At 49.2% G+C, this 22,421-nt stretch overlaps 1 protein-coding gene across 2 annotated transcripts in view; it reads right to left on the reverse strand.

Moving 5' to 3' along the window:
* The window catches only part of DOP1B (DOP1 leucine zipper like protein B), a 176,758-nt gene extending 157,234 nt beyond the window's left edge, over positions 1-19,524 (reverse strand). The window contains exon 1 of one of the 2 annotated variants that reach the window (XM_088443167.1): positions 19,504-19,524. The gene's annotated coding sequence lies outside the window, so the exon portion shown is untranslated. Of the gene's footprint in view, positions 1-19,284; positions 19,381-19,503 lie in introns of those variants that run through there. The other variant, XM_088443166.1, reaches the window with a different exon arrangement.
* Positions 19,525-22,421: the final 2,897 nt, after the last annotated feature.

Consider the following 22,421-nt stretch of genomic DNA (forward strand, 5'->3'; position numbering starts at 1 on the left):
TACTAATTAAGTCACCTATGCTCAACTATGGCTATCCTTAAAACGTGGACTGTTAGTGTGCCTTGAGGACCGTATTTGGGAACCCATTGTCTACAGCATGTTCACACATTACAGCAGAGGGGGTGCACTGAGTCTACAGCATAGTCACACATTACAGCAGAGGGGTGCACTGAGTCTACAGCATAGTCACACATTACAGCAGAGGGGGTGCATTGAATCTACAGCATAGTCACACATTACAGCAGGGAGGGTGCACTGAGTCTACAGCATAGTCACACATTACAGCAGAGAGGGTGCACTGAGGGCCTACAGCATGGTCACACATTACAGCAGAGGGGGTGCACAGAGTCTACAGCATAGTCACACATTACAGCAGAGAGGGTGCACTGAGGGCCTACAGCATGGTCACACATTACAGCAGAGGGGGTGCGCTGAGAGTCTACAGCATAGTCGCACATTACAGCAGAGGTGGTGCACTGAGAGTCTACAGCATGGTCACACATTACAGCAGAGAGAATGCACTGAGTCTACAGCATAGTCACACATTACAGCAGAGAGGGTGCTCTAAGCATCTACAGCAGCTGTGTCAAACTCAGGCCCTTCAGCTGCAGTGGAACTACACATCCCAGAATGCACTGCCAGAGTTTTGCTGGGCATGCTAAAACTGTGGCAGGGCATGCTGGGATATGTAGTCCCATAGTAGCTGGAGGGCCCGAGTTTGACACCACTGGTCTACAGCATAGTCACACATTACAGCAGAGGGGGTGCACTGAGATACTACAGCATGGTCACACATTATAACAGAGAGGGTGCACTGAGAGTCTACAGCATGGTCACACATTACAGCAGAGGGGGTGCGCTGAGTCTACAGCATAGTCACACATTACAGCAGAGGGGTGCACAGAGTCTACAGCATAGTCACACATTACAGCAGAGGGGTGCATTGAGAGTCTACAGCATAGTCACACATTACAGCAGAGGGGTGCACAGAGTCTACAGCATAGTCACACATTACAGCAGAGGGGTGCACAGAGTCTACAGCATAGTCACACATTACAGCAGAGGGGGTGCAATGAGAGTCTACAGCAGTGATTCCCAACCAGGGTCCTCAAGGCACACTAACAGTCCTGGTTTTAGTGATATCCATGCTTAAGCACAGATGGTTAAATCAAAATAACTAAGGTACTAATTAAGTCACCTATGCTCAACTATGGCTATCCTTAAAACGTGGACTGTTAGTGTGCCTTGAGGACCGTATTTGGGAACCCATTGTCTACAGCATTTTCACACATTACAGCAGAGGGGGTGCACTGAGTCTACAGCATAGTCACACATTACAGCAGAGGGGTGCACTGAGTCTACAGCATAGTCACACATTACAGCAGAGGGGGTGCATTGAATCTACAGCATAGTCACACATTACAGCAGGGAGGGTGCACTGAGTCTACAGCATAGTCACACATTACAGCAGAGAGGGTGCACTGAGGGCCTACAGCATGGTCACACATTACAGCAGAGGGGGTGCGCTGAGAGTCTACAGCATAGTCGCACATTACAGCAGAGGTGGTGCACTGAGAGTCTACAGCATGGTCACACATTACAGCAGAGAGAATGCACTGAGTCTACAGCATAGTCACACATTACAGCAGAGAGGGTGCTCTAAGCATCTACAGCAGCTGTGTCAAACTCAGGCCCTTCAGCTGCAGTGGAACTACACATCCCAGAATGCACTGCCAGAGTTTTGCTGGGCATGCTAAAACTGTGGCAGGGCATGCTGGGATATGTAGTCCCATAGTAGCTGGAGGGCCCGAGTTTGACACCACTGGTCTACAGCATAGTCACACATTACAGCAGAGGGGGTGCACTGAGATACTACAGCATGGTCACACATTATAACAGAGAGGGTGCACTGAGAGTCTACAGCATGGTCACACATTACAGCAGAGGGGGTGCGCTGAGTCTACAGCATAGTCACACATTACAGCAGAGGGGTGCACAGAGTCTACAGCATAGTCACACATTACAGCAGAGGGGTGCATTGAGAGTCTACAGCATAGTCACACATTACAGCAGAGGGGTGCACAGAGTCTACAGCATAGTCACACATTACAGCAGAGGGGTGCACAGAGTCTACAGCATAGTCACACATTACAGCAGAGGGGTGCACAGAGTCTACAGCATAGTCACACATTACAGCAGAGGGGTGCATTGAGAGTCTACAGCATAGTCACACATTACAGCAGAGGGGGTGCACTGACTCTACAGCATAGTCACACATTACAGCAGAGAGGGTAGCATTGGGCCTGATTCAGACGCGCTCGCAAGCGCTATGCGCTCACAAGCGGGTCGATGGCTGGGCAGTGCGCATGCGCCGCGTGCGCGAGCCCCGGAGCGAGTGATAAATTCACTCGCCCCGGGGCTCGCTACAAATGGGGCGGCTGTCGATGTTGATCAACAGCTCGCCCCGTTTTGTAGGCAGGGAGGGGGGTGGCTGACCAAACGGAGGCGTTCCTGAAGGAACACCTGCCGTTTGTGGGCGGCCCTACTGACATCATCAGTGATGTCAGTAGTGAGCTTCCGGCTCTATTAGAGCCGGAAGCTCACTGGGGCTTGCAGCAGATGAGACCCTACCACAAGTGTCTCGTCGCAAGCCCGATGGTGGTGATGGTCGTGACCATCACCTGGCCGCTCGCAAAAGCTGTGCGAGCAGCCCAGGAGGCCGGTTTAAAAAAAAAAAGCGGCCGCCCTGATTCAGAGCGAGCACTCGGTTTTTGCGAGCAGCTCTGAATCAGGGCCACTGTGTCTACAGTATAGTTACACATTAAAGCAGAGAGGGTGCACTGAGAGTCTACAGCATAGTCACACATTACAGCAGAGAGGGTGCGCTGAGGGTCTACAGCATGGTCACACATTACAGCAGAGGGGTGCACTGAGATGCTACAGCATAGTCACACAATAAAGCAGAATGTGCACATGGGACCTAATCCCGGCAGCCGGCTTCCCGACTGTCATATCCCAGCAAGGGTCTAAAGACAGGCATCGATATGCCGACGCCTGTCATTAGACATACGCCGGGAGCCCGACGCCCGGCATTCCGATCGAAGGGACGCCGGTCGCCAAGCGAGGATAGCTGCGCGGGGGGGGGGGGGTTAGGTTTAGGGTTCCCGGGGGGGACTTAGGGTTAGGCACCTCCCCCCGGGAGGTTAGGTTTAGGCTAGGGGAAGGGGGGGTTAGGGTTAGGCACCCCTAAGGGAGGGTTCAGGGGTAGAAATTGATTAGTATATACTTAACTTTGAAGATCGGGATTCCCTCCTCTGCCGGGATGCCCTGTCGGGATTCCAACCGCCAGGCATGGGTCCGGCGGTAAATCATACCGATTCTCACTGAGATGCTACAGCATAGTCACACATTAATACAGAGAGGGAGCACTGAGTCTACAGCATAGTCACACATTACAGCAGAGGGGGTGCACTGAGAGTCTCTACAGCAGGGGTCTTCAACCTTTAAGGCAGTGTGGGCCACATTAAAAAATTGAATGGAGCCTAGTGCCACTAAGCTATACTGCGGTATTTAAACTCTGCCCCCTCCTCACACAATTATGACCCATAACTTTCCCCTCCTACAATTTTAATTCTGTCCCATAATTGCCCCCCTCTTCATTGCCCTCTGTAGTGCCACTTATACAGTGCCCCCAGTAGTGGTTCCCCCTATGCAGTGGCCCTTATATAATGACCCCAGTAGTAGTCCCCCTTATTTAGTGCCCCTTATATAATGCCCCCAGTAGCAGTCCCCCTTATTTAGTGCCCCTTATATAATGCCCCCAGTAGCAGTCCCCCTTATGCAGTGCCCCCAGTAGTGCCCTCATTAGTTGTCCCCACCTATGCAGTGCCCCTTATATAGTATCCCTTCTATGCAGTGCCCCAGCAGTAGTCTCCCCCCCCCCCCCCCAATACAGTGCCTCCAGTAGTGGTCCCCTGATGCAGTGCTCCCAGTAGTGGAAACCCCCAGTAGTGGTCGCCCCTGATGCAGGGCCCCCAGTAGAGGTCCCTCCCACCAGTGCCCCTAGTAGTAGTAACCCCCCCCAGCAGTGCAGACAAACAAAAACACAAACGTGAAGAAAAAAAACAAAAAACACACTTACCTGAATCCCCGCTCCTGCCGCCGTCCGCTCCTCCGTCCTCCCGCGCCGGCCTGCTCTGAATTATGGGAGACACGTCATTACCCACTGCAGGAGCTGGAAGATGGAGCTCATGAGTGAGTTCTAGCCTGGCTCATGCAGTGGGCGCAGCAGCCAGTGAAGAGTCTGTCTGACTCTCATTGGCTGGCTGTCAAAATAAACACATTGCTGCCGGCAGTGTGCTTGTTTCTGCCTGTAGTGCAGACTGCACTTTCTGCGGTCAGCACTACATAACCATCGGCGGGCCACGGGGAATGGCTCCGCGGGCCACGGGTTGAAGACCCCTGCTATACAGCATAGTCACACATTACAGCAGAGGGGGTGCACTGACTCTACACTAGTCACACATTACAGCAGAGGGGGTGCACAAACTCTACACTAGTCACACATTACAGCAGAGAGGGTGCACTGACTACACTAGGCACACATTACAGCAGAGAGGGTGCACTGACTCTACACTAGTCACACATTACAGCAGAGACGGTGCACTGAGAGTCTACACTAGTCACACATTACAGCAGAGGGGGTGCACTGACTCTACACTAGTCACACATTACAGCAGAGGGGGTGCACTAAGTCTACACTAGTCACACATTACAGCAGAGGGGGTGCACTGACTCTACACTAGTCACACATTACAGCAGAGAGGGTGCATTGAATCTACACTAGTCACACATTACAGCAGAGGGTCTGAGAGTCTACACTATTCACACATTACATCAGAGGGGGTGCACTGACTCTACACTAGTCACACATTACATCAGAGGGGGTGCACTGACTCTACACTAGTCACACATTACAGCAGAGGGGGTGCACTAAGTCTACACTAGTCACACATTACAGCAGAGGGGGTGCACTAAGACTACACTAGTCACACATTACAGCAGAGGGGGTGCACTAAGTCTACACTAGTCACACATTACAGCAGAGGGGGTGCACTAAGTCTACACTAGTCACACATTACAGCAGAGACGGTGCACTGAGTCTACACTAGTCACACATTACAGCAGAGACGGTGCACTGAGTCTACACTAGTCACACATTACAGCAGAGGGGGTGCACTGACTCTACACTAGTCACACATTACAGCAGAGGGGGTGCACTAAGTCTACACTAGTCACACATTACAGCAGAGGGGGTGCACTGACTCTACACTAGTCACACATTACAGCAGAGGGGGTGCACTAAGTCTACACTAGTCACACATTACAGCAGAGGGGGTGCACTGACTCTACACTAGTCACACATTACAGCAGAGGGGGTGCACTAAGTCTACACTAGTCACACATTACAGCAGAGAGGGTGCACTGAGAGTCTACACTAGTCACACATTACAGCAGAGGGGGTGCACTGACTCTACACTAGTCACACATTACAGCAGAGAGGGTGCACTGAGAGTCTACACTAGTCACACATTACAGCAGAGGGGGTGCACTGACTCTACACTAGTCACACATTACATCAGAGGGGGTGCATTGAGTCTACACTAGTCACACATTACAGCAGAGGGGGTGCACTGACTCTACACTAGTCACACATTACAGCAGAGGGGGTGCACTAAGTCTACACTAGTCACACATTACAGCAGAGGGGGTGCACTAAGACTACACTAGTCACACATTACAGCAGAGGGGGTGCACTAAGTCTACACTAGTCACACATTACAGCAGAGGGGGTGCACTAAGTCTACACTAGTCACACATTACAGCAGAGGGGGTGCACTAAGTCTACACTAGTCACACATTACAGCAGAGGGGGTGCACTAAGTCTACACTAGTCACACATTACAGCAGAGGGGGTGCACTGAGTCTACACTAGTCACACATTACAGCAGAGGGGGTGCACTGAGTCTACACTAGTCACACATTACAGCAGAGGGGGTGCACTGACTCTACAGCATAGTCCCACATTACAGCAGAGGGGGTGCACTGAGTCTACACTAGTCCCACATTACAGCAGAGGGGGTGCACCGAGTCTACACTAGTCACACATTACAGCAGAGGGGGTGCACCGAGTCTACACTAGTCACACATTACAGCAGAGGGGGTGCACCGAGTCTACACTAGTCACACATTACAGCAGAGGGGGTGCACTGAGTCTACACTAGTCACACATTACAGCAGAGGGGGTGCACTGACTCTACACTAGGCACACATTACAGCAGAGGGGGTGCACTGACTCTACACTAGGCACACATTACAGCAGAGGGGGAGCACTGACTCTACACTAGGCACACATTACAGCAGAGGGGGTGCACTGACTCTACACTAGTCACACATTACAGCAGAGGGGGTGCACTAAGTCTACACTAGTCCCACATTACAGCAGAGGGGGTGCACTGAGTCTACACTAGTCCCACATTACAGCAGAGGGGGTGCACTGAGTCTACACTAGTCACACATTACAGCAGAGGGGGTGCACTGAGTCTACACTAGTCACACATTACAGCAGAGGGGGTGCACTGAGTCTACACTAGTCACACATTACAGCAGAGGGGGTGCATTGAGAGCCTACACTAGTCACACATTACAGCAGAGGAGGTGCACTGAGAGCCTACACTAGTCACACATTACAGCAGAGGGGGTGCACTGAGTCTACACTAGTCACACATTACAGCAGAGGGGGTGCACTGAGTCTACACTAGTCACACATTACAGCAGAGGGGGTGCACTGACTCTACAGCATAGTCACACATTACAGCAGAGGAGGTGCACTGAGACTCTACACTAGTCACTCATTACAGCAGAGGGGGTGCACTGACTCTACACTAGGCACACATTACAGCAGAGGGGGTGCACTGACTCTACACTAGGCACACATTACAGCAGAGGGGGTGCACTGACTCTACACTAGTCACACATTACAGCAGAGGGGGTGCACTAAGTCTACACTAGTCACACATTACAGCAGAGCGGGTGCACTAACTCTACACTAGTCACACATTACAGCAGAGGGGGTGCACTAACTCTACACTAGTCACACATTACAGCAGAGGGGGTGCACTGACTCTACAGCATAGTCACACATTACAGCAGAGGGGGTGCACTAAGTCTACACTAGGCACACATTACAGCAGAGGGGGTGCACTGAGTCTACACTAGTCACACATTACAGAAGAGGGGGTGCACTGACTCTACACTAGTCACACATTACAGCAGAGGGGGTGCACTGAGTCTACACTAGGCACACATTACAGCAGAGGGGGTGCACTGAGTCTACACTAGTCACACATTACAGCAGAGGGGGTGCACTGACTCTACACTAGGCACACATTACAGCAGAGGGGGTGCACTGACTCTACACTAGTCACACATTACAGCAGAGGGGGTGCATTGAGCCTACACTAGTCACACATTACAGCAGACGGGGTGCATTGAGAGCCTACACTAGTCACACATTACAGCAGAGGGGGTGCACTGAGTCTACACTAGTCACACATTACAGCAGAGGGGGTGCACTAAGTCTACACTAGTCACACATTACAGCAGAGGGGGTGCACTGAGTCTACACTAGTCACACATTACAGCAGAGGGGGTGCACTGACTCTATACTAGTCACACATTACAGCAGAGGGGGTGCACTGACTCTACACTAGTCACACATTACAGCAGAGGGGGTGCACTGAGTCTACACTAGTCACACATTACAGCAGAGGAGGTGCACTGACTCTACACTAGTCACACATTACAGCAGAGGGGTGCACTAAGTCTACACTAGTCACACATTACAGCAGAGGGGTTGCACTGAGTCTACACTAGTCACACATTACAGCAGAGGAGGTGCACTGATTCTACACTAGTCACACATTACAGCAGAGGGGTGCACTAAGTCTACACTAGTCACACATTACAGCAGAGGGGTTGCACTGAGTCTACACTAGTCACACATTACAGCAGAGGGGGTGCACTGACTCTACACTAGTTACACATTACAGCAGAGGGGGTGCACTGACTCTACACTAGTCACACATTACAGCAGAGGGGGTGCACTGAGTCTACACTAGTCACACATTACAGCAGAGGGGGTGCACTGAGTCTATACTAGTCACACATTACAGCAGAGGGGGTGCACTGAGTCTACACTAGTCACACATTACAGCAGAGGGGGTGCACTGAGTCTATACTAGTCACACATTACAGCAGAGGGGGTGCACTGACTCTACACTAGTCACACATTACAGCAGAGGGGGTGCACTGACTCTACACTAGTCACACATTACAGCAGAGGGGGTGGACTGAGTCTACAATGGTTTCACACCTTTCCAGCAGTCCATTAAGGCTAAAGGCGTGAGGCATCCGTCGTCTCTCTCTGCACACCCTGCTCTATTATTATATTATCAGAGTTAATGTCACTGTATGTTGGTTTTGATATTATGACAAAGGTTTTTTAATAGACGTAAACACAATTTATATTTTCAAGTGACCACAAGTGAGTGCTGGAGCCATTATCTGGTGAAAGCAATGTACAATAACATGCTAGTGGAGCTTAGAAGTGCCTGCAATAAAACCAGGGACTGTATAATGATAAGGAAATGTGTTATGCACATCTGCACATGTGAATTATCAGCCACGTGAAATAATCATCTTCATCATCATCATCTGTGCCATGTCATCACTGTCAGGTAATGCCAGTAGTTTGTACTGGGAACTTCTGCTATTTATTATTTATTAACCTCAGATACAGGGGATAAGAAACATAAAACATGGTGATACGCCTGCCTGGCTGCTAGATAGTAGAATCAACTAGTGGAGAGATCCGCAGACCTAAACTACAGGTAATCCTAGGCTGCTACTAGACAAAGGACGTCCCTGACTTACTAGGACACAGGACACTGCAGTTAGTACTTCTAAAGACTAATTATTCCTGATCACCGGGATACCAGGTACTGTAGGCATTGCTGCAAGACTTACTGCCACTGTACATTTAGGAGGTTCTATAATGGGTTTGGAGGAGTAAAAGGATGCTGCAAGGTATCACATTACAAATAATGACATTGTCTGAATTTATTTCTGGTAACAGTGTAGCCTTAAAAAGAATGGCTAGGCATGATATCATGTATTTTAAGCTGGGAACACATTAAACGATATGTGTACCCAGCGATTCGACCGCCGACCCTGCCGCCGACGTGCCGACATATCGCACATTAGACAATCCAATGCCTGACCGCCCAATATGTCGGCTCCTGCCAGATCCCGCACCATGGGGTTGTCAATCGCATCGTCAGGTTGAGCTGCATGTAGGACGACCTGATGATGCGGGTGACGGCCAAACGGGAGCACGCAACGGCCGACATAGAGCATACGCATTAGACGATATAGACAATATCGGACCGATCCGTTGGATTGGCTGAAATATTATTTATTAATAGCTTCTTATATGGCGCAGCATATTCCATTGCGCTTTACCATTTGAATCAACGTTAATAGAACAAGACTGGGTTGTAAAAGACAAAAGGTAAGAGGGCCCTCTAATGTGTACCAGTTACCGGATTAGAGCCATGCCTGGCTATTCTTTTTAAGGTTAGTCTATTACCAAAAATATACAATACTTGTCTTAATATTGTCACCAGCTTTTATTTATTATTAGTTATTATTTATTTGTATTTATTACTAGTTAGTTCATTGATATAGCGCACAAATATTCCGCAGCACTTTACAGAGAATATTTCAATCACTCACAGTAGTCCCTGCCATAGGGAGCTTACACTCTATGAGGGGAATTCAATTAGAGGCAAAAAACCATATTCGCCTGTTTTTTTGTGAAAAATTTGCCTAAAAAAAATCCGCCAAATTCAATTCCAGGACAATTTCGGCTAAGTGGAAACAATTCTCCAAAAATGATTCTCCAATCAATAGCTGGTGAAAAGAAATGCAAAATCTGAGGATGTTTACATGGTGCCGGTCAACATGTCGAACCATGTTGAAACCCTAATATCGACCATGTGAACGAATCCCGTCCGGCCATGTCCTGTGATGTGCACTGATTTTTTAAAGTATTGTTTACCATTACCGTAAAGCATTTGCTGGGGATGCATTTTGCTAGGTATGTCGAGCTGGACGCGTCTCCCATTTGTGAGCGGCTATGCATTTGTAGCACATGGTTTTTGGTGAGTGCATTCTAGGTTAGCGAGTATACGCACCTTACATTCAGTTCTGCATCCTCCCCAAAATCTCCATCTGAGAGAGAGACCGCTCCATAACATCTCTGCATCCTCCCCAAAGTCTCCATCTGAGAGAGACCGCCCCATAACATCTCTGCATCCATCCCAAAGTCTCCATCTGAGAGAGAGAGACCGCTCCATAACATCTCTGCATCCTCCCCAAAGTCTCCACCTGAGAGAGACTGCTCCATATCATCTCTACATCCATCCCAAAGTCTCCACCTGAGAGACTGCTTCATATCATCTCTACATCCATCCCAAAGTCTCCATCTGAGAGAGACCGCTCCATAACATCTCTGCATCCACCCCAAAGTCCCCATCTGAGAGAGTCCGCTCCATAACATCTCGGCATCCTCCCCAAAGTCTCCATCTGAGAGAGAGACCGCTCCATAACATCTCTGCATCCACCCCAAAGTCTCCATCTGAGAGAGACCGCTCCATAACATCTCTGCATCCACCCCAAAGTCTCCATCTGAGAGAGAGACCGCTCCATAACATCTCTGCATCCTCCCCAAAGTCTCCATCTGAGAGAGACCGGTCCATAACATCTCTGTATACACCCAAAAGTCTCCATCAGAGAGAGACCGCTCCATAACATCTCTGCATCCACCCCAAAGTCTCCATCTGAGAGAGACTGCTCCATAACATCTCTGCATCCGCCCCAAAGTCTCCATCTGAGAGAGAGAGACCGCTCCATAACATCTCTGTATCCACCCCAAAGTCTCCATCTGAGAGAGACTGCTCCATAACATCTCTGCATCCGCCCCAAAGTCTCCATCTGAGAGAGAGAGACCGCTCCATAACATCTCTGTATCCACCCCAAAGTCTCCATCTGAGAGAGACTGCTCCATAACATCTCTGCATCCACCCCAAAGTCTCTATCTGATAGAGACTGCTCCATAACATCTCTGCATCCACCCCAAAGTCTCCATCTGAGAGAGACTGCTCCATAACATCTCTGCATCCACCCCAAAGTATCCATCTGAGAGAGACTGCTCCATAACATCTCTGTAGAACACTATGTTACTGGTAATTTAGATTTGAAAGGCTATTCTGATATACAATGTGGGAAATTCACCATAGGGAAGGAACTGTTACAGATCAATTATGAGCTGCAGGTCAGCTAAAGGACATTCCGAAACCCTTAGAAGAGAAAGAGCCAGTGATCCTCTGACTGGGATATATCTACCATGAACAGTGTTAAAACATTGTGACCATTGCACAGAGTATGTTCTTAAGGGCCGGATTCTGAATCAGACGCAATGGCGATGTCAGACGCAGTGGAGCAATGTTTTTCATCTGCGCATGTATCAGAACCGCAGCGTAACACGCATCCTGATTTTGTACGTGCAGAGTCGCAGTACAGATTTGAACGCTTGGTAGCATATTGGGATTGTATTGTTCCTGTGAGGCAACAGGGAGGTGGCTAATCAGACGCACGGAGATGTTGAGTCTAATGTGAGTGTCGCGGACGAGTCACTGAAAATGGTGGTGTTCATAGACGCACAATCCTTCACATAGGTGACCATATTTAGTCGGATCATCAGCATCTGCCATAGGGTTAGCGCAATTTTCCATGGTGTGACTGTTGGTGGCGTCTTAAGATGCACCAAGAGCTATAGTTGGCGTCTCAGTCCTTGCACATTGGGATGCACGGATGTACACCAGGGAGGGGTTTGTAGCGGCATTAGCATAAAGTTGAAGACGCAACTGCGGCAAAGGACGTGCGCACGGTCATGGCTGCGTCTGACTCAGCATCAGGCACAATGTGTATGCATGGTCTGAGCACATCCCATTGTCCAGAAACATTAAGTGATGCAGATCAGTCAATTACCAATTTGCAGCTCTTTGGCCAATCTCAAGGCCTAGGAGGAGCTGTCTGGTTCCTCTGGCCAATTTACTGGCTCTGCGAGAGGCAATAGCACCCCGGGGGTGTCTGAAAATCACCTGGCGGTGGCGACACCAGGGTTTCAAAAGTACGGCACTTCGGCACTGCACTATTTTTTTCAATAAAATACATATTTGGGTTGAGGGGGGGACATGCCGACACTGCTGCTTTGCAGAGCAGCGTTGAATGGACGAGGCGCACATGCATTCACACTCACTGTGCCGACTCTGGGAGAGGCTGGGGGTTTTCCAGCAGCTCTGAGAGCACTGGGCAAGCTCCCAGCATGATTAAGACGGGGATGTTGTTCATAAGTACGGCATTTCCCATGAAGTCACGGCCCCCTGATTTCTGCCACGTAGCTTCGGCGCACGCAATTGTCACTACCAAAAGTTGGGTGGTATGGGTTGAGGACAAAGAGTTTGGAGGGGGGGGGGGGCGCATGTTTCATTTTTATTGGTCACCACAGTTTCTGATGGCAGCCTTGGGTGAGTGGCTTCTATATATGTTTATATGTAGGTAAATGGGAGAACCAGGAGGCCCTATACCAGTACAAGGAGAGGGTGTCGTAGGATAGAACATGATCGGCTACCCTGGGACAGACTGGTTGGCTAGGAACGCACAGGTGGACACACAGGATGATCCTAACAATTTTTATATAAACACTTTACAACAATAACCCCTCTCTAGCCTCATGTACACATCATTTACAACAGGGGAGAACAATTTACAAAAAGAAGCTTTAACTATCTAATAAGAACCTTTTAAAAGAAACTGGAAAGACATACCAAGTCACCCTGTTGGGTTATCAGTTTTGCAGACGTCTGAAACTTGCCATAACTGACTACTCCTAGTTGCGCCACCTGGCCAAACCAGCAACTGCCCCCAGCTATAGGGGGAATTGCTTCTACTACTATTCTCCTTCACCAGAACATGGAACCACTTACCCTACTTTCCAGGGCAGTGCCTCACCGCTAGCTAGTCTGGTTAATTCCTCCTTACTTTGGAGCAGGACTGCTGGCTAGCAGGCAGAGCACTGAAGAAGGGTGCCGCTCAAAGCAGGACAAACGTGGGATGGCTTACATATAGGTCTTTGGTCTCGCTCCTACAGGATTCATCAGAACCCCCACCTTGAGAAACTCCATGCTGCCTACTTCCATTCCACACACCAGATCCATGGTGGACCACCAGATGCAAGTGTATTTTCTTTTTTTTTTTTTTTAAGATAAATATTGTTTATCACATACTATACACAGGGGCTCTGCGCTGATGGCAAATAAAATATTTTTTTTTTTTCTGCCGTGTTGGGAGGGAGCAAAAGGACCCAGACACAGGGTCTATTTTATAGGTCATCCCATATATTTCTATACCATTAAATCTATGATACAAGTTACTGGTTTTAAAAAAGCTACTGGTGACGTAGAAATTGGATACGTAGAAGTTTTGCCAACTCGTCAGTACTAACATATATGAGATAAAGTTGTGACAATGCGGCAGATTTACCCAGCCAGAGCTCACATCCATTATAATGCAGAAATTGGAACAGAATTAGCCCAGCAGGAAGATGTGTGCCAGGATATCGACCTGCATGTTATTAAAGCTGATAACATAGGCAGCAATGGCGGTGAAACGTGATCTGCACTGGCACGCCACGCAAAGTCAATTTTCTTTTTGTCGCTTGAACAGTAGCAAATAGCTCAATCTGAGGATGTGCTACTCACCAAGTCTTCACGCACCCACCTTCATCTCCGATGCCTCCGCCGCCAGATATAACCGCAGTCGCACACAGAATATAGGCACGCCGCATATCATTTTAGCTGCTTGTGCCTCCTATTGGCATTGATTTGCAAATAATATGTATATTAAAGGAAAGAAGTTGCACGTAATGATCCTCCTTGCTACCGAGTCTTGCCACGGCATGACGCAACTAGAAGGGCTGTTTAATGCGCAAGGGGGCTAGCTGTATGTGGACACATCTGTATGTCTCTTACAGCCGAGAAAAGAGTCATATAAAATATTTGCCCTAAAAATCTTTATAACACCTGACATTAACCTATCAGTATGTTGTTGTACTGAAAGTTTTTGGAGTTTGCTTGTGGGAACCAACGCCATCAACAGATGGCGTTGGTTCTTGGCCCCCTGCTTCTTCCTATGGGAAGGAGGTCCGGGGTTGCAAAGAAGGACACGAGCAAATCGCATTGCGGCCTTTGTGCAAATGCGTGAACCCAGGTCACGCATGCACAGAAGGCCGGCACATCTCGATAAGTAACACTGCTACTGTTGGGGATCGCAGGGAGAGCTGATTTTCAGAAAAACTGTCCCCACGATGGAAAAATACTGAGTTGATTTTGTTATTAGTTATCCAACACCACAAAAAGCAGCAAATTGGACACTTTATCATCAGGGGTCATCCCGCCCAAACCCCCCCCCCCCCGATAATGAATAGGCCCCTACGGGAGGAAGCTGAACACTAGCAGGACCCAAGCGGCATGGGGAGAACATCCAAACTCCACACATAGTAACCTGGTCGGAACAGCGCCCACGGGTTCCTCTGCAGCATCGCGCCAGAGTAATATTTCAGATCCTGCAGTTGCCACTTTTGCTGTTGAGATCTACAGAGAGGACCATGTTGTCAGAGAAGCTATCAGATTAATGCTAGGGGTTAAAATCCACATGTGACTGAAATAATAAGAATAAATTATAGAGCAGCACTGCTGAATCAGGGAAATAAGGTTACAAAAAACAATGTACAATAGGAAGAACAATAATTATTGTATTTATCAAGGAGGCAGGTGGTGAACAAGGGCAAATACCTGGTAAATATTAGCAGTGCACTTCCTGCTAGCAAGCTGTGTTTACCATCACACAGAACATCACATAATAAGTGTCATAATGAAGTATATTTATTGTATAAATAATATAGTCATCAATATATTATTCTCTCTTTTTCAATTGCCCACATAATCATGCCGCACTGCGCTTAAGAGAAAATAACAGAACACATTATTCGTGGAAATGACGATAGGGCAAATATAGGCGCGCTTTGACCAACTGAGGTGAAGGTGTATTTTTCCACGGCCTTTCCCAAAACAGAAATACTGGGTGTTCATGAATGAGCAAGACAGACAGACAGACAGGCATAACTGTGCACATTGGGCCTGATTCACTACGGAACGTAACTGTAATAGCGATTACGCAGGCAGTTCAACTGCGATAGTATGCTAATTCATTGCAATCGCTATGCTGCCGGTGCACTACATAAGGGCGCCCACTTTACCTTATACACATCTGTAATGTTTAGCAAGACTGCAAAACCATCGGTACAATCGAGTACAAGCTCTGACCTTACTCAGAAATTGCTAACTTCAGCGCACGGTATGAGTGCTCAGGCTACGTACGGCATCGCAATGGCGTTCAAACGCACTAGCATGCCTGTGTTCGGAGGACCCCCCCGTCCCGTCACCAGTCCTCCGTCCCGTCACCACCCATTAAACCGCACTTCCTGTCAATCACTCTGCGATCGGGGCTGCGATCACAGTGACTACGCCGACCGATCGCAGTGGCTAGTTCGCGCATGCGCAGTACGCAACAATCGGACGAATACGTGCGTATTAGCAACTGCGTTCCTTGCTGAATCAGGCCCATAGGAGGGGTGTTCTGGCCCCATTATTTGTTCTTTGGAAATGACCTTTATTAGTATGTACAGATGACGGAATCTGAGCACAAGATAAAAAAGTTGTTTTAAGATAATAAAAAAGTTGTTTAAAATGTACAATTTAAAAGGCAATTTTGTTTCAAGTTCTAAAACTTTTTCCAGTTTGACCCTCACAAACCCAGCAGCCTGATACATTCACCAGGATATAATACGGTAACTCAGAACATTTTTGCACATCTCCTACAGGGAGATAAATACTATACTGCCTCCACCAAAGCAAACTTCATAAAGCTGCAACAAATGAGCAAACACAACAGGAATTTGGCTGACAAATATATATCCCCTGTGGCAAAACAAATTGACATGTATTACAGATACTGCCTGAGAACAGCCTCATAGATAAACAGTCTATGTGGAGGAGAGCTACACAAGTCTCTAGCACAACGGTAAGTAGTGAGGCTGGTGTGGAATCACTTGCAGTGAATCTGTCATTCACCACTTGGCAAAGATGTTCTGCAACAGCTGTGGCGGCACATTCCAGTCTGTCCATTGCACCAACTGAACCTGTAAAGTAGGAAACCTGGTGGGAACAGCTAGTTGAATAGTACATACAGGAACCCTAATTGTATACACAGGTAACACAAGATAGATACCACAGCGACAGGATGTGTATTTAAGCGTAGGCTATGGGGGAGATGTATTAAAGCCTTCTAAAAAGAGTACAGAAATTGCCCATAGCAATCAGCTACCTATCATTTTAGAGAATGTACTTCATACATGCCAGCTAGAAGCGGATTGGTTATTATGGAAAACTACTAGACTCTTCAAAAAGGCTTGATACATCTCACCCTATATCACCAATGAATACCAGAACACGCACAGAGCCACTATCCCTTCAGTTCTTTATGAATGTCACCACTGGCACTTTGATAAATAAGGGAACATACACTGATTCCACCAATGTGCAAAGCATAAAGGATACCAAAGGAAATGATCACTAGCAATAGTTACATATCGGAGACCATTATAACAAGTGTACGAGAACATTGGATCACTAGTGAGCGGTCCTATATTGGACAAGTGTAAATAATCAATGAGAAAGTATTAGGCACAATTACCACTAGTGACTGGGTGGTTAAATCAGTGCAACAACCAGTGGTGAATGAAGAATAGCCTGGTACCCCCTTCACACTTGCAGCAATAACCCGGGTTACTGTGCAGTTTCAAGTAAGCATTTCAACCCTGGTCACGAGCAGGATTGAACACGGGTTCAACCCGGCTCATTATGCAGTGTGAACGTGTAACCTGGGTTGTTGTGACCCAGGTCCCATTCATGGGAAGCAGTCGGGAAGCCGACGGTCGCAATGCCGACCGCAGGCTTTCCAACTGTCTAATCCCGGCAAGGTTCAAATGACAGGCGTCAAAATCCCGACGCCTGTCTTTAGACCTACACCGGGACCCGACACCCGGCTTACCGATCGAGGGTAAGCCGGGCGCAGGGGAAGGTTAGGTTAGGGGTTCCTGGGGGGACAGAGTTAGGCACCCCCCCAGGAGGTTAGAGTTAGGCTAGGGGAAGGGGGGGTTAGGCACCCCCCTGGGAGACTTAGGGTTAGGCTGCGGGGAAGGGGGGGTTAGGTTTAGGCACTTGGAGGGGAGGTTAGGCACCCCTAAGGGAGGGTTAGGGGGGGGAATTAGATTAGCTATACGTACCTTAATGGACGATCAGGATTTCCACCTATGCCAGGGTGCTGCTGTCAGGATTACAACCGTCGGCCGGAATCATACCGATTCCCCATTCAGAGTAGGAAGAGCCGGTGCTTGGAGATTAACTCATCTCCGAGAGTCGGCACATGATGTCATTGAGATGAGATCAGCTCCAAACACTGGCTCTTCCTATGCATTCGTTGCGACACGGGTTACCCATTCACACTGCACGCCGGGTTACCTATTCACACTGCACTGCGAGCCGGGTTACCCATTCACACTGCACTGCGAGCCGGGTTACCTATTCACACTGCACTGCGAGCCAGGTTACCTATTCACGCTGCACTGCGAGCCAGGTTACCTATTCACGCTGCACTGCGAGCCAGGTTACCTATTCACGCTGCACTGCGAGCCGGGTTACCCATTCACACTGCACGCCGGGTTACCTATTCACACTGCACTGCGAGCCGGGTTACCCATTCACACAGCACTGCGAGCCGGGTTACCTATTCACGCTGCACTGCGAGCCGGGTTACCCATTCACACTGCACGCCGGGTTACCTATTCACACTGCACTGCGAGCCGGGTTACCCATTCACACAGCACTGCGAGCCAGGTTACCTATTCACACTGCTCTGCGAGCCGGGTTACCTATTCACGCTGCACTGCGAGCCGGGTTACCTATTCACGCTGCACTGCGAGCCGGGTTACCTATTCACGCTGCACTGCGAGCCGGGTTACCTATTCACACCGCACTGCGAGCCGGGTTACCTATTCACGCCGCACTGCGAGCCGGGTTACCTATTCACGCCGCACTGCGAGCCGGGTTACCTATTCACGCTGCACTGCAACCCGGGTTACCTATTCACGCTGCACTGCGAGCCAAGTTAAATACGTTTTCAACACTTCTTGTTACCAGGGTTGATAGCTCGACGCGGCTTATTTCAACCTGGCCCTTTCACACAGCACAGTAACTCGGGTTGCTGCGCGTTCATGTGCAATTAGACTCGTGCACAAAATCCCGGGTGCGACCCGGCATTAAAATGTGAAATGGATATGACTAGCAAGTGCGTAATTATGTTCACCAGTGAGCGGGTATATATTTGACTTGCTGAGAATACTTGGAGACCAATATTAAATGGGTATGCTTCACTAGAGGGATTGATCAGCAAGGATTGATTGCATTCTGCCTTTGGGAATGATCACTAGTGAGTCGTTGTATTCCACCAGTGGAATGATCAGTGGTGATATCGCACCAATGGGAAGGATCAGTAGTGACATTCCACCAGTGGGCATGATCAGTGGTGAGATGATTCCAGCAGTAGAGATGATCAGTGGCGAGATGATATCCCACCAGGGGTAGTGATAAGTGCAATTATAGTATATTATAATGAATCCACCTGTAGGGATGATCACAGGTAGGTGGTGGTATTCCACCAGTGGGTATATAACACCAGTGGTAGTGATCAGTGGTGATATAATGAAACCACCATCAAGGGGAGTGGTGGTGGTAAGTGGTGACATTGCCCCCAGTATAAAGGATCAGTGGTAAGTGGGGGTATTCCACCAGTGGGGATGGTCACTACCAGTGAGAGTGGGTGGAATCAGTGGTGAGTGGGGATATGTGGTGCAGGTGGACAGGGTAGATGGGGCGCTGTCTGTGGACACTCCCCCCCCGCCTGACCTCCCAGCCCTGCACCCACCTGCTACTTCCCCGCCGCCGGGCACCAGCCGCCTTTCTCCCGCTGTACACGGTGCTGCTGCTGGGGATGTGGACACTGCCGGCCTGAGTCTGACTGACAGAGCTGCCAGCGAGGGGAGTGTACCACTCCGAGGAGGAGGGGGGGCGCTGTGATACAGATCACATCACAGGACTGGGTCTCATTACCAGACACCGCCAGCGTGCACAGACCACTTCTTACCTCATATATAATATAACACTATGGCGGGGTCCGATACTGCGGGGTCCCGGTCATCTGTACCTGAGAGCGACTAATGTCGCCTCACCCCCTTCTGCAGGACATGGTACAGTCCGCCTGGCTGGGTGGTTAGTCAGGTTCTGCTGCTGGTGACGTCACTCAGTGTATCCTTCTCCCTTACTACTGCTGCTGCTGGTAACACTGGAGGGTCTATGTAGTAAGCCTTGGTGGGGGATAAAGTACCAACCAATCAGCTCCTAACTGTCATGTTACAGGCTGTGGGCCGTATTCAATTAGACTCGAAATGACATCATTTCGCCAGGCGGGATGTTTCCGCCGTATTCAATCCTAAAGGCTTATCGCGTATGCGAAAAGTCAATGCAATGTAATCGGCGGAACCCCCCTGCACCATTGGGACAGTCCCCCAAAGATAAACTGTGTCAAAAAAAATAAAATATAAAACTTTAGAACATCCCCATTCATTTTGGGGGCGAAAAAGTTAAAAGTTGGGGGCCAAACTTAAAAACTAGCAAGTATGGGGCAGGTGTTTTTTTTCATTGCAGGTGCTTGCGGCAGGTGAATTTTTTACGTAATTTAAAACTTCACTTTAGCAACTTAAAAATATGCTAGCGCCCATTATCAAGTACCCCAAATTTGCTGGGAGTAGTTATTTTCTCCTAAAAATACTGCTTAATGCTATTCTTTACCACTTGTGTTAATGCACTAATTGGCACCAATTGGCACAACTTACAGTAAGTACCCAAAATACCTTCATTAGGGCTAATCGAGGGCATCTATAGTGATCCCCAATGTTACTGCATCTTTTGGGGCGTGTCGGGCTGAGTTCCCCATTCTTTACAGGACTTTTTGCCTGTTTCAGTTTTGCCGGGAGCTGTTTTCGCATCCTTTGTAATTGAATACGGCGAATAGCGGGAGCGCGCCCGATACTTTTTCGCCTGCCGGATTTTTTGCCTTCATCGCGTGTTTTGCATGCGGAAAAGTATCGCGGGTGCGAAACTAATTGAATACGGCTATGTGTTGGGAAAATGACAGGAGCTGATTGGTTGGTACTTTATCTCTCTCCAAGGCTTAGTACACCTACCCCTATGCCTGGCCTGGGGGGGGAGGGGGGTGTATCAGGGGCTGATTACACCTATGAGGGGTTATTACTGATCATACAAAGTGTAGTAAAAGGCAGTTTGAGGATTTCTACAGCATCACCTTTGGCTTAGGGGGCTTATATCATCATTGCTGACCTTTGGGCGTCCACTGTGTGTGTGTGCGTGTGTGCGTGTAACGTGGCACAACGGAGTTGACGCAATTCAATGCAATCGCGTCATCTGCCACCCCGACCCCCAACTTTACTCAAGGTGCCCTTGAGCGTCACACGATTTTCAGGAGCCTCCTGGACGATCCGTGGGTGTAAGCAAGTATCACCTATATAGTAACAACAATTTGCAGGAAAGCTTATGAAAACCCATTTTCTGAAGATTTTTTGCAAAAATTAGTTATCACCAGAACTTAAGGAGAAATACAGTAGGACAACAGCGGCCCCCATAGGAACATAGATATGGGGGCTGGTAAATTATGAACTGTACCAAGCCAGGCTTGCCTACCCTCCCGATCTGGCTGGGAGCCTCTCGCAGCTCCAGGCCCCCCGGAAAGGCAGGCAAGCCTCATGGAAGCTGCTGATCCCCCCCGGCCCCCGCGATTAATCGTTAAATCCCCGCAGAGGAGGGGGCTGGTGATGCGATTCACACTCAATCGCGTCATTTTGGCCCCGCCCCCTGCTCCACAATGCCTGTATTATCAGCATTGTGTAGCGGAGGCAGGGCCAAAATGATGCAATCGCGTGGCCCCACCACGCCCACAAATGCCCATCACCTGCCCGGCCACTCCCCCTTTTCCTGGCCATGCCCCCTCCCACCCCCCGTCCTGCCGATCTGGCTGCTCCCTCCCGGAAGGAGCAGCCAGAAGTCGGCAAGTAAGTACCAAGCTACGCCTCATGCCACAGCTTGGCCCCAGTAGCTGACGCCATCTTTTTTGATAGCATCAGTTCAGAAGGTCCCTCTCTGTTGACTGCACCTTTTAAACTTCTCAGGGACCAGTTCCAATCGGAGCCCGTGTCCCCTCATGTGTCTTTTCATACACTGCCCTGATAATTTCTCATTGTCACGATAAGAAATTTTAATTATCAGAGCCCCCTAACTAACTCCCAGCGTCCCCTAACTATGTAGCGTTACTATTGTACTATTATTATTACACTGACTCATTTCTCAAGCTCTTTTGTGATTACATAACATGTATCATTATCAATACATATCTCACACATATATATATATATATATATATCACCCGCGCACGCAGGGGGGGTTTCCGAGTACCTATAAACCCCCCCTGGCCGCCGATCTATTGCAGCTGACCAGTGCTCGAAGGTCACTTCACTTCATCTGGCAATATAACCGTCCCCTTTAAATCTGGCTGGTTGCGTGAGCCAATCAGGGGTGGCCACGTGGCCGCCCCTAATTGGCTGTCAGTCCGTGCGACCAGCATGGTGCACCGGGAACCCAGATGGAGAGGGAGCACGGCTCAGCGCTGCAGGCGATCAGGCGAGTGATGCGGGGCCATGATGTGCGTAACTGTGTTCACACCGAGGAGGTAAGGGGGCTGTGTGGAGTAGGTAAGGGGGCTGTGTGGTGGAGGGAAGGGGGCTGTGTGGAGGAGGGAAGGGGGCTGTGTGGTGGAGGGAAGGGGGCTGTGTGGAGGAGGGAAGGGGGCTGTGTGGAGGAGAGAAGGGGACTGTGTGGTGGAGGGAAGGGGACTGTGTGGAGTAGGTAAGGGGGCTGTGTGGTGGAGGGAAGGGGGCTGTGTGGAGGAGGGAAGGGGGCTGTGTGGTGGAGGGAAGGGGGCTGTGTGGAGGA

The sequence above is a fragment of the Taudactylus pleione genome, unplaced genomic scaffold (assembly GCF_031769625.1).
Source record: "Taudactylus pleione unplaced genomic scaffold, aTauple2 ptg000327l, whole genome shotgun sequence".
Lineage (NCBI taxonomy): Eukaryota > Metazoa > Chordata > Amphibia > Anura > Myobatrachidae > Taudactylus > Taudactylus pleione.